The sequence below is a fragment of the Leptonychotes weddellii genome, chromosome 13, assembly GCF_054177405.1.
Source record: "Leptonychotes weddellii isolate Sample4059 chromosome 13, ASM5417740v2, whole genome shotgun sequence".
NCBI lineage: Eukaryota > Metazoa > Chordata > Mammalia > Carnivora > Phocidae > Leptonychotes > Leptonychotes weddellii.
Window position 1 is genome coordinate 80451873 of NC_138381.1, and position 11428 is coordinate 80463300.

At 53.3% G+C, this 11428-nt stretch overlaps 1 pseudogene; it reads left to right on the forward strand.

The window, feature by feature from the left end:
• Positions 1-10379: 10379 nt before the first annotated feature.
• Positions 10380-10871, forward strand: LOC102728138 (large ribosomal subunit protein uL23 pseudogene; annotated as a pseudogene).
• Positions 10872-11428: the final 557 nt, after the last annotated feature.

Genomic DNA, 11428 nt, shown 5'->3' on the forward strand with positions numbered 1-11428 from the left:
GAAGGTTGGGCACCAGTCCCTTGTCATCCCACCTGCCCCGAAAGCATCCCATCGGCTCTGTCAGTACACCGTTTGACGAGAACCGAAGACTTGAATGCAACCTCCTTCTTTCAAATATTCAGGACGTTTGCCCTGGTGTCTGCACAGCTGGATCCTTCTCATCATTCATGGTTCAGCCTAAATGTCACCTCCTCCATGAGGCCTTCCAGGATCACCCGGTCACAATCTCTCAACAGGCTATTGTAATCCTCTGCCTGACTCTACTGCTTCAGTTTGGCCATGTCTTCATTATGTTATTTATCCACCTACTCGTGGTCCCCCCACCCCCCCAACACACACACAAATGTCATCTCCATGACAGCAAGGACCTCATCTACCTCATTCCCTGCTCTGTGCCTCAGCCCTAAAATGCTACTTAGTATTTAATAGTTACTCAAATGTTTGTTGACTGTGTAAGTTAATGTGCTGCCTTGGTCACCGGGCACACGGATGAATAAGTTACAACCACTGCCTTCTGGGAGCTTAATTCTTTTTTTGCGGGGGGGGGGGGAGCTTAATTCTAACGGAAGGACAGTCATGGTAACCGATACCCACACACATTTGCTGAAGGGGGAGGAGGCACAGCACAGGAAAGCAATCGGAACCGGCGGGCGGGGAGCCCAGCCCAGCCCGGACAGTGTGCAGGCCAGAATGTTGTGTTGCCTGCATTTGTTCTTTCAAAACAATATTTACTGACCACCTACTATGTGCAAAGAGTTCATCTATGTGGAAAGACAGACAGCAACAGTGTCAGCAAGCAAGATGACTTCAGATGAACGTCTGGACCTCCCTGTTCTGTCCATTTCTCCACAGGCCACACCACTCCCAGCTGCCCAGACTCTGTGTAGACCGTGAGGCCCTGGGGTCCTGACCCACCCCTTGCCCGTGTGGCTGAACAAGAAGAACAGATGATCTGGCCCCTCGAAGTCCAGAGCAGTCCTGGTTTCTTCCATGTCATGGGGCTCCCGGTCCAGTAAAAAATTAGGAAATGTCGAAAGGCAGTGTTGAAACGAAGGGTTACTTTTCAGGTATCTGTTTCATGCAGGAATACTTGTAACCCAACAGCCCCAAGTACAATGTGAGTGGCCTATTCAAAGATAAACACAGATTTTGGTAAAGGAAAGATGGCCCCACGTAGGCAGGGGGTCCAGTTACGGGGCACAGATATAAAGTTGCAGAGAAATGGCTTCTTCAATCTTCTCAGGGGTGAACGTGGCCTCCAAAGGCGAGGGTTAATTTGAGTCTTGTCGCTGTGAGGCTGGCCAGGCGGCCCCCAGACCATGAGGCGCAGGCCTTATAAGACCTGAGAAGAGCCCGTCACCTGGAGACTCACCCGTTCTCACGCTGCCTCCCACACAGCCGGGGGTTTGGAGTGGTCATGTCTCCTAAACCCTGTTCTCAACCATCTTCAGGGACACAGGCGAGGACGGGTGTCCACGGGCTGGGTCACACTGCAGAGCGCCGGACGATCCTGGCCGTTGGCAGGAACGTGGGGAAAGAGGACCCCTCCGCACAGTTGGCGGGACAGGAAGGATGCGCCCAGATGAAGCAGACGTGCCCCTCGACCCTGCCGTCCGCTTCTGAGCTGCATCCCAGGATGGTTCCCACACAGGACCACAGGGGACACAGGGACAAGGATGTGCGTGGCAGCGTGGGTTGTGAGGCACGGCTTCGCAGCCAACCCGGTCCCCTCACCGGGACATGGCAGGCGCACGGCGGCCCGTGGACACCACGGGATACGTGCAGGACCTAGCAGTCACCAACCAGAAACACACGCAGCGACGCAGACGGAGGAAGACGGGGATCGGAGCAAGGGCTCGGGCACTTGGGATTCATGTTCATCAGAGAGCCTCCAAATACAACAGCGCAATGTAGTTCACATACATGCAAATCCACGGTTCTGTACCAAGCATGACGAAGGGTCTGGCCTGTGACGGAGAAGGAGTAGGGGTGGGATGGAGGGAGACAGGAGGGAGAGGGAGAGGGAGGGAAGGAGGAGGGTGGGCGGGCCAGAGGGAGGGACAGAAGGACCTGGGGAGGGAGGAGTGAGGAGCCAACAGTGACAGCATGTTGGGGACCCAGGAGCGTGGTCAGGCCAACTGTCTGCACCCCAGGGGCCACCAACCCCAACAAGCCCAGCAGTTGCTTCCCCAGCACCTGCAGCAGGTGCCAGAGCAAGACCACATAGCTTTCCAAATGGGCGGAAGCACAGAGGGAAGTCGGACACGGGTCATGGGGTAGGACTATCTGCTTCAAAAGAAGGCAGAGAAATGAAGAATGTTCTAGAAGCTGGTGTGAGCCACTGGCTTCAGCCATCACAGACCAGGACAGCCAGTGCAGTCCTGCCCAGGGCCCCAGAGCCACACAGTTTCCGCCTTCTTGCAGACAGACCCGGGAAAGGCCAGGGAAACTCAGTGGTCAAGTCCTTGCTCACCGTGGCTCCACAAAGAAGCCTCCGTGGCCCAAGAGAAGTTTGAACACTTTGGAGTCTAGACCCCCGTGGGAGGCAGGGGCTCTGTTAGGGTCACGCCTTACTCATAACCCTCAAGCCAAGCCTGAGAGAACAGAGCTCGCCTCCCAGAGAGGCTTGGAGTGCCCACGGCCACACTCGAACCCACTGGTAGGTGCCTGGACCACAGCCCTGGTGCCCGGGCAAGCGAGAAATGCAAACTGGACGCTCCCCAGGCCTGCTCAGCCAGAGACTCCGTGTTTTCACCCAGCGACTCTGATGCTCACGACGTCTGAGGCCGACGGCTCTCATTTGATTTCAGCCTTCATTCCAAAAACGCCAAGGAGGGGCTCTGACATGAAAGCCAAGGAGGCTCGGGGAGAGCCTCCTGCTCTGTCCCGCCCGGCCCGGTAAGCATATGCTGTCCCCTCCCACACGCCAGCCACGCGCAGAGCGGGATGGAGGAACCTGGAAGTCACGGTGCAGCCGGTCGGCTGAGCGGCTTCCTGACTTCCTCCCTCGTTGGTGGGACCTCACGGCACAGCCTGCACTTGGCCTCACCTGGGGAAGTTTTGGAAACTGCCCACGCGCGCACACGCGTCACTCGGATGTGGCTGGGTCCCCGTCTCTGCAGACGAGCTCCACGGGAAACCGGACCCAGGCGCCGGTGGGGGGGGTGGGGGAGGCAGCAGCCCCTGCGGTCCAAACGCCTGCCCCAGGCACACAGCCGATGCCAGCCTCCCCCTGACCCTGTTTGTCACCTTCTCAGAAGGGACAGTGATACCAGCAGCTGCCTGCCACCTCCCTGCGGTCGGCTGGAAATGCCTGCTCCATGCGGGGTCCGGTGCCCAGGCCGTGGGGCGCAGCCCCATCACCCCACCCCACGGACGTGACCGTCAGCCCCCTGCCTCCCACACCATCATCCACGCTGGATCTCACGCAACCATCCTGCCTGGAGGCCCCGAACTCACCGGCGCCCACACGACACTCTGAGCTAGGAAGCGGCGGACAGAAGCCCATGTCGGGCAGGTCCTGCAGGGGCTGGAGAAAGCAGAGGGGCCAGGCATCGGGGCAGGAGGGGTATTTTCTGTGAGGAGAGGTCCTCACGCCCCGCCAGCCTCCTATCCAGTTCTCAGAGCCCGGCCCCCCTCGCTGGGCCTCTGCTGACTGTGCCATCCACCCTCCCTTCATGAGGCGGGGTCTCTCCCGGGAAGGGACAGACGCAGGAGAATGGGAGCTCTCCCACAGGCCCTCCCTCCTCACTCACCCCACTGCCCAAAGAACCTGCAGGGATGAGACCCAGCCCAAGGGTCTGGGGAGCCCCTGTCCCCCCGTCCCTGCAGGAACCCCCAGCGTTCCCGCCTCCCCACGGCCCCATAACTGGGTGGCGAGCCCCACACAGTGGGGACAGCCAGCATGGGCTCCCTGGGGACAGGAGCAAACCTGCCTCTACAAAGGCCTGAGCCGCAGGAGAGCAAGCTTCACCCCTGCCCCCAACCCCCGGCTCTCCCAAACCCAACTTCCCTGCCGGCAGGTCTTCCTGCCGTGTAAACACTGCATTTCCAGGTGAAAATACGACTTTCTGGGGAGAGCCCACCCCAGCCAGCAGCCTGCTGCGTGCACACAGACACACACGCACACACGTGTGCACACACATGCACATTCTCCTGGGAACATCTGTTTTGACAAACAAATTATTCAAGTCAGTCTACGGGACATGAATTGACAAATCCTTAACGTGCAGGTTCCTCACTCGATGCATTTCAAATCTGAGCCGAGCTGTGAATGATACAACCAACTCTCATTTTCGTGGCCCACACCCCCTTCCCCACTCCAGCCCCAGCCCCCAAGAAGACAGCTCCCAGAGCCCCCGGAGGCTTCATCGGAAAGCAGCCCTCATCACACCCCCTCCAGCCGGGCTGGAAAGGCACCTCCGGGTGACGTCCAACTTCCCCCAGAGGGGCTTTCCGATGACGCGGGGGGCAGAGGGGGTGAGGCAGCTGCACACTGAGAGAGAATGCGGCCAGCCTTGCCCTTGGGAAACAGATCCGTGGGGATCAAGCGGCAAAATCATCCATCGGCAGGCAGAATCGTCTGGAAACCTCTCTCCCTTCCCCGCAGCTCCCCTGCACCAGGCATCTCGCCGGCAGCCCGGCTCCCTGGACCCCGTTCTGAAGGGCATCCTCTAACCGCTGGAAAATAAACTTTGTCAGGGCAAAGAGTTTCCGGCTTCCGCCCTGCCATCACCGCGCCGCTGCTCGGGGTGCGGGAAGGTGAAGGGAAAAGGGAAGCTATTTTTAGGAGAAAAAATAAATCTCAGCCTACCTTAGAAGCAAGCTGTGCCAAGACTCGGGGAGGTTCGCGGAGCAGGCAACTGCAGTCTACTGTGTCAGATTACAAACAGGGGGTGAACGGGAGGGAGGCGGAGAGGGGAGGCCAGGGGGAGGGAGGGGAGAGGTGGGGAGAGCGGGAGGGGGAGGCGGGGAGAGGGAGGAGAGCTCGGGGTGTCAGCACTGCTTGGATCCAGCTAGAAATGATTCACGAGTTTCTGCAGGCCAGCAGGCAGGTCGAGAGGAGCCGGAGAGAGAGGACCAGCCGCCATGCAGCAGAACCCGGAGCCTATGAAACGTCCGTGTTTCAGCACGCACACACACACGCACACGCACACACCCCCCAAGATGTCTCTCCCTCCCCGCCAGTCTCTTTCTCACGGAGCTGCGGTCAAGAACTGGGACAGAAGAGCCAGGCGGGGCTGGGGGCCGGTGGTGTTCCCTGGCTGGATCCACAGCGCGACCTCTCCCCTGCTGGCGACCCGGGGTCTCCCCAGCCAGGGCCCAGGGCTGCCGTGAAGCAAGGTAACAGCCGCCCTCCGCGCGGCCGAACGTAGCTGGGACACCCAGACGCCGCCCGGAATTAAGGGACTGCGAGAACCGCCCGAGCAGTGGGGTGTTTACCCTCTGGTCCGGCTCCTGGCGCCCGAGCCTCCAGTGTAGAAAGAGAATAAAACGCTGCGTCCCTCCTCCTCCCAGAACTGGGGGCTGCAGCACAGAAGTACCAGCCTCCTAGCAACGCGGGCGTGCAGGAGAGTACGAGGCGAGGGGCGTGTGGGTCTTCACGCACACACACACGTGCGCGCGCCCCCCGGAGAAGAGCCCCCGTCCGTTGTTTAGAGATGCTAAGTCATTTCTCACGGTAACAGGAAAGCCCCGGTGTTCGGCCCCACAGACCCTAACTGCAGCTCAGGGGGATGCTGCCATGCCTGCCGGTCCAGGGACACTCGGTGACCCGCGGGGCCCCTGCACAAACAGGAAGACTTCTCCGGAGGGACCCCCTGCGGCTCCTCAGATCCACAGACTCCCTTCATGGGTCTCAAGATAACAGAACGGGCTCATCTGTGAGACCCAGCAGGCCCCTCCCCCAACGTGGTTTTGTTTGTTTTAAATGAACCACAGTGATCAAAAGGCTACGCGGCCACAGGGAAACTCCTTCCCAGATACCTTCTCCGGCACCACGGTCAACAGGCTGAGCAGAAGTTTTCCTCGTCGGGACTCCTCTCTGCTTCCCAAATATGGAGGGCATCTGAATTCACCTGCAGATCCAGGAGTAGGCCCTTCTGTCTCCCCCGCCCCCCTCCCCGAGCCGGCAAGCCGTCAGGACCCCATACTGCAACGGGGAGGGGGAGGAGCCACATGAGGCCGCAGAAGAGCGTCGCTCAGACGACCCCACACACCTGTGCCCACAGCATGAGTCACCACAGCCAGAAGGTGGACACACGGCCAGAAGCCCTGGGCCCTGGCTGGGGAGACCCCGGGTCGCCAGCAGGGGAGAGGTCACGGCCACGGGTGGACGGACAGACCAACAAAACGTGGTCCACGCAGTGGAATGCTACTCAGCCATCAAAAGGAGTGAAGCCTGGACACCTGCTACCACGTGGACGAGCCTTGAAAACATGATGCCATGGAAAAGAAGCTGGACACGAAAGGCCACATAGCATATGGTTCCATCTGCAGGAAACATCCGGAACAGGAGGACCCATGGTGACGGAAAGCAGGTGGTGGTGTGGCTGGCAGGGCACGGGAGGAAGCAGGAGTGAGGGTGACGGCTGATGGGCACAGGGTGTCCTCTCGGGGACAAAACCTTGTAGGAGCTAGACAGAGGTGGTGTTTGCACAATGCTACAAACGTACTAAATGCCACGGAGTTATTCACTTTAAAATGGCCAATGATTCGTTATGCAAACCTCATCTCAGTACAAACAGAAGAAAAAGAAGACCACGGAAGAGGCACATGTCTGGGGCTCGCAGTGGCGGAGGCCGCAGTCCGGCCTCAGGCTGCGAGCGGGCGCACCCGGGCATCCCCTCCAGTAGCATCGTACCTGCTTCTAATAGAGCAGCCGCTTCTCGGGGATGTTTCAGGGGAGCAAATAAGGTAGTTGACAGGAGAAAATAAAGCTGTCCCCCTTAGAAAGGCCCATTCTGTGAAATGACACGATGACACAGAAACGGCCACAATTTCTCAGCAGGGGCACTAATGTTGAAAGCAATCCCGTGGATCACGAGGGCTTCCTTTTCAAGATACTGAATCCTCCCCGCGCCGGCCACCGCTGTCACGCCGGCTCTGTTAAGACCACAGAATTTTTCTCCGAGGATTTCACGTCCGTGGGCCCGGCCCCTGCAGGGGTCTCCGTGTGAGCCCCTTTAGCGGGCTGGGCAAGCTGAGGCCAGGGGAGGAAACCCCCTCTGCCCCAAGTCACACTGTCAAATCAGAAAGGGAAGGCCAGGATTCCATCTCTGGGCACCATGTTCCAATTTCACGAATATCAGGCAAATTTTGTGCATGAGATGCTGGGAAATGTAACAAACCAGGGAGTTTTGCAGGGTTGGTCTTAGGGAGCCCCTGATGCAGAGGAAGCCCCCCGCCATGGAGAACGAGGAGCTGCCCAGTCTGAGAGGTGGGCCCCTGGCTCTGGGACCGGCTCCCTGGGCCACGTCAGAGAAGCCCACCCCTCACACGACTGTCACAGGCAGGCAGCCCCCAGCCCCAGGCTGGAAAACAGACCGGCCGTTAACGGGCCCATGAGGCTGTTGGAGGCTGCTATAAATAATGCACGTTTGCTGATCTGATCATGATTGCAACGAGTGTCGCCAGATGTCAGAACCGCCCCAGATGCAACGCGGCGTCGCTGGGGCCTCTCCAGCTGTGCGCACGAGAGAGCACAACCAGGAAGTTTCCGCTTGGAACGGCTGTCGGAGCAAATGTCAGTCATTTGGTTTCTGCCTGGTTCTGAGGGCTCAGCACTAAAGCAGCAGAAGCCACTGCCATCCTCCGGCTAATTATAGGTCTGTGCGGACACTGAGCATCAGTGCCCCGAGCTTCCACCAAGCACAGCGAGTTTTCTGTGAGGTCAGCTCCAAGGCCAGGACCGAGTGTGCCCACCGAGGTCTTTGCGAGCTCTATTTGGAAGGCTGGTGTGCACTGTGAGCTCAGCGCTGGGCTAGGAGCATGCTCTGGGGCGGACCGCGCATCACCCTGTCCACAAGCAGAAGGAGCATCGAAAGGCTAGAGGCAGGGGTACTTGGAGACGATATGATGGTCCACGGGGAAAGCCCCATGACCCAGGAAACTGCTGGAAATGGATAGGACAGCACAGCATAGCACAGAATGGAATGAACTAGAACAGAATTCGTGTATATTCTTTTTTTTTTTAAGATTTTATTTATTTAGACAGTGTGTCGGCGGGGAGGAGCAGGGGGAGGGAGAGAGAATCTTAAGCAGACGCCGCGCTGAGTCTGGAGCCTGACGTGGGGCTCAATCCCAGGACCCTGAGAGCAAGACCTGAGCCGAAATCAAGAGTCAGACACTCAACCTACCGAGCCACCCAGGCACCCCCTGTGTACATTCTGTAATAGAAGAGTATACTATTTTTGTTATCAACAGAATAACTTATATATTATTGCATATACTAATATGTAAAAATCAATAGCTTTCCTATATAAAAAGAACAGCCAGTCAGGAAATATAATGGAAAGGAGAAAAATCCCATTAAAAATGGCATACAAAAAGAAAAACATCCCTACACATGATCTGAACCAGAAATGTATAATATATATTTGAATAAATAGAGAAAAGAAAATTGCATAAGGAGAAAAGCACACATTAGACTTGGAGGGAATACTTACATTTCATAAATTCTCCCTAAATCAGCCTTAAAGTTTAATGTGATTACAATAAAGAGCAGGATTTTTTTTGGACCTTTCAGAGCTGATTCTAAACTTTGTATGAAAATATAAGCACAGAAGTACAGCCTGAACATTTTTTTAGGATAAAAAAGAATAATGAAGGATTACTAGCCACACCAGACCTTAAAATATATTATCAGTACATAAATAAATGTGTTTGGTCTTGCTGCATGAACAGAGACATTGGAACAGACTTGGATAAATACATCCAATTACGTAGGAGAGCTTAATATGTGATAAAGCGGCACTTCTAATCAATAAGAAAAGATTGATTATCCCATAAATGATATTCAGAAAACTGGATAATTTTTTTTAAGATTTTATTTATTTGACAGAGAGAGACACAGCGAGAGAGGGAACACAAGCAGGGGGAGTGGGAGAGGGAGAAGCAGGCTTCCCGCTGAGCAGAGAGCCTGATGTGGGGCTTGATGCATCCGACTCTTGATTTCAGCTCAGGTTATGATCTCGGTGTCCTGGGATCGAGTCCTGCATTGGGCTCCATGCTCAGCAGGGAAACTGTTTCTCCCTCTGTGCCTCCCCCCCATACTTGCGCTCTCTCTCTCTTGCTCTCTCAAATAAAATCTTAGGAAAATAAAATAATTAAAAACTTTTTAAAATATCCTTACACAAAAATCAACTTCAGATGAATCAAGCATTTAAACATAAAAAGAAAAAAAAAAAAAAAAAAGACCTTCCAGAAAAAATCACTAAGAAGGACTTTTTAAGCAAAGCAGAAAACCAGAGAGGATGAAAAGGAACACCCATCACATCTGACTACGTGAAAATCTAAAACTCGTGCACAGTGAAAACCTTCCATAAACAAATCAAAAGATAAGTTACAAACCAGGACAAAATATCCATGACACAAGTTTTAGACTCGGGTATGGGTCCTGGTTTTGTGGGGCCTGGAGATCACTCCATATGGGGAGCCCTGTTTAAGAAAAACAAAAACAAAAACCCAGCCGTACAAACTGGTACAAATATGATTACTTATAAAGAATGAGAAAATAAATCGCAACAAATCCCACACTTTAAAAAGCTGACAAATCCTGCAGACATCACAAAATCCACAAAAATGGCATTTTGTGTTTTTTTTTTAATTAACCATCTAACACATCTCCATAATCCTTGAAAAAAAATTTAGCTGCATAATCTTTACCTCTGTACAATGAGATTGTAGTGTTTCTCTCTCTTGAGAGAATAGACAGAAAAACTCTTTCCCCGAGGCTAATTGATCAAATTTTGTTCTTTTAAAGTTTTACTGGTAGATTAAAAGTTTTCTTTAATACATTTCTTTCACATAAAATTATAATAAATGTACTTGGGTGTTTGAACACAAGTTCCAGGGAGTACATCTGAATTCTGAGAAATTCTATTTGATTTGATTACCAACAAAATAGTCGATTAGATCTCCGATGGATTATGTCCGTGTTTGCTGGATTTCAGGGATATCTCAGGCAGGAGCGCTTACTGGTTGGTCACATGTTGGTAAGAATGGCATCATCCAAAAATTTTACTTTTGAGGGCTGGAAGGGGTTTCCATGGACTGGCTTCTGCCTCTAACCACATCAGACCTCTTTCCTCACCACCACGTGCTTCAAGTGCTGAACTCCATGGTCTGTATCATGACACAGTCTTTGGCCACACAGGACCATGAAGGTTAATTTGGTACAAAGAGCAGAACTCTCCCCTTTCACGAAGAAGGAAGCTCCCACCCCTCCCAAATCCAAAGCAAAGGCTTTGAAGCCCAAGAAAATGGTACTGAAAGGCGTCCACAGTCAAAAAAAAAAAAAAAAAAAAGAGGATCCTCATGTCACCTACATCCCAAGATACTGCATCTCCGAAAGCAGCCCAAATATCCTCGAAAGAGAGCCCCCAGGAGAAACAAGCTTGACCACGATGCCATCATCAAGCTCCCCTGACATGAAGAACAAAGAAGACAACAACACACTTGTGTTCACCATGGATGCCAAGGCCAACGAGCACCAGATCAAACAGGCTGTGAAGACACTCTACGACATTGACAAGGCCAAGGTCAACACCCTGACCAGGCCGATGGAGAGAAGAAGCCATATATCCAACTGGCTCCTGACTATGATGCTTTGGATGTTGCCAACAAAATTGGGGTCATCTAAACTAAGTCCAACTGGCTAAATCTAAATTTTTTCACCATAAAAAAAGAAGCAGTCTTACAGGAAGCCTTCCCATACCATGATGGCTAGTGATGATTTATACCCATAAATGACAGAAAACTCCCTATATGTATCCCACTAAATCCAAATTAAATGCAACCCTAACAGAACTGCCTCTTAGCCAGATCTCAAAAATGCCCACAGCCTGCCTGAGAATGCCAGCATGAGGGGAAGTCTCAACTGAAAGATACAGTCCTCTTAAATTATTGCAGTGAAAATAACTTAGTTCGGTGGATTTTATGAACACATTGCTAGGTCATTTCCAAGGTCTTGTGAGGGTTCATACAAGTGAGAGTCTCTGAAAATTAAACATCTTCAGCTTCACAATAAACCTGCCTCTTGACAAGCTAAGGACTAAATTGCTTCATATGCAAAGAGCTCTTGCAAATCAATAAGATGAACAATCCAATAGAAAAACTGACAAAGGATGTAGATGCACAGTTCAGCACCCCCCAATAAAATGAGGTGTGGCTGCAACACAATGTCCAACAAATGTTAAGTGAAAAAAAG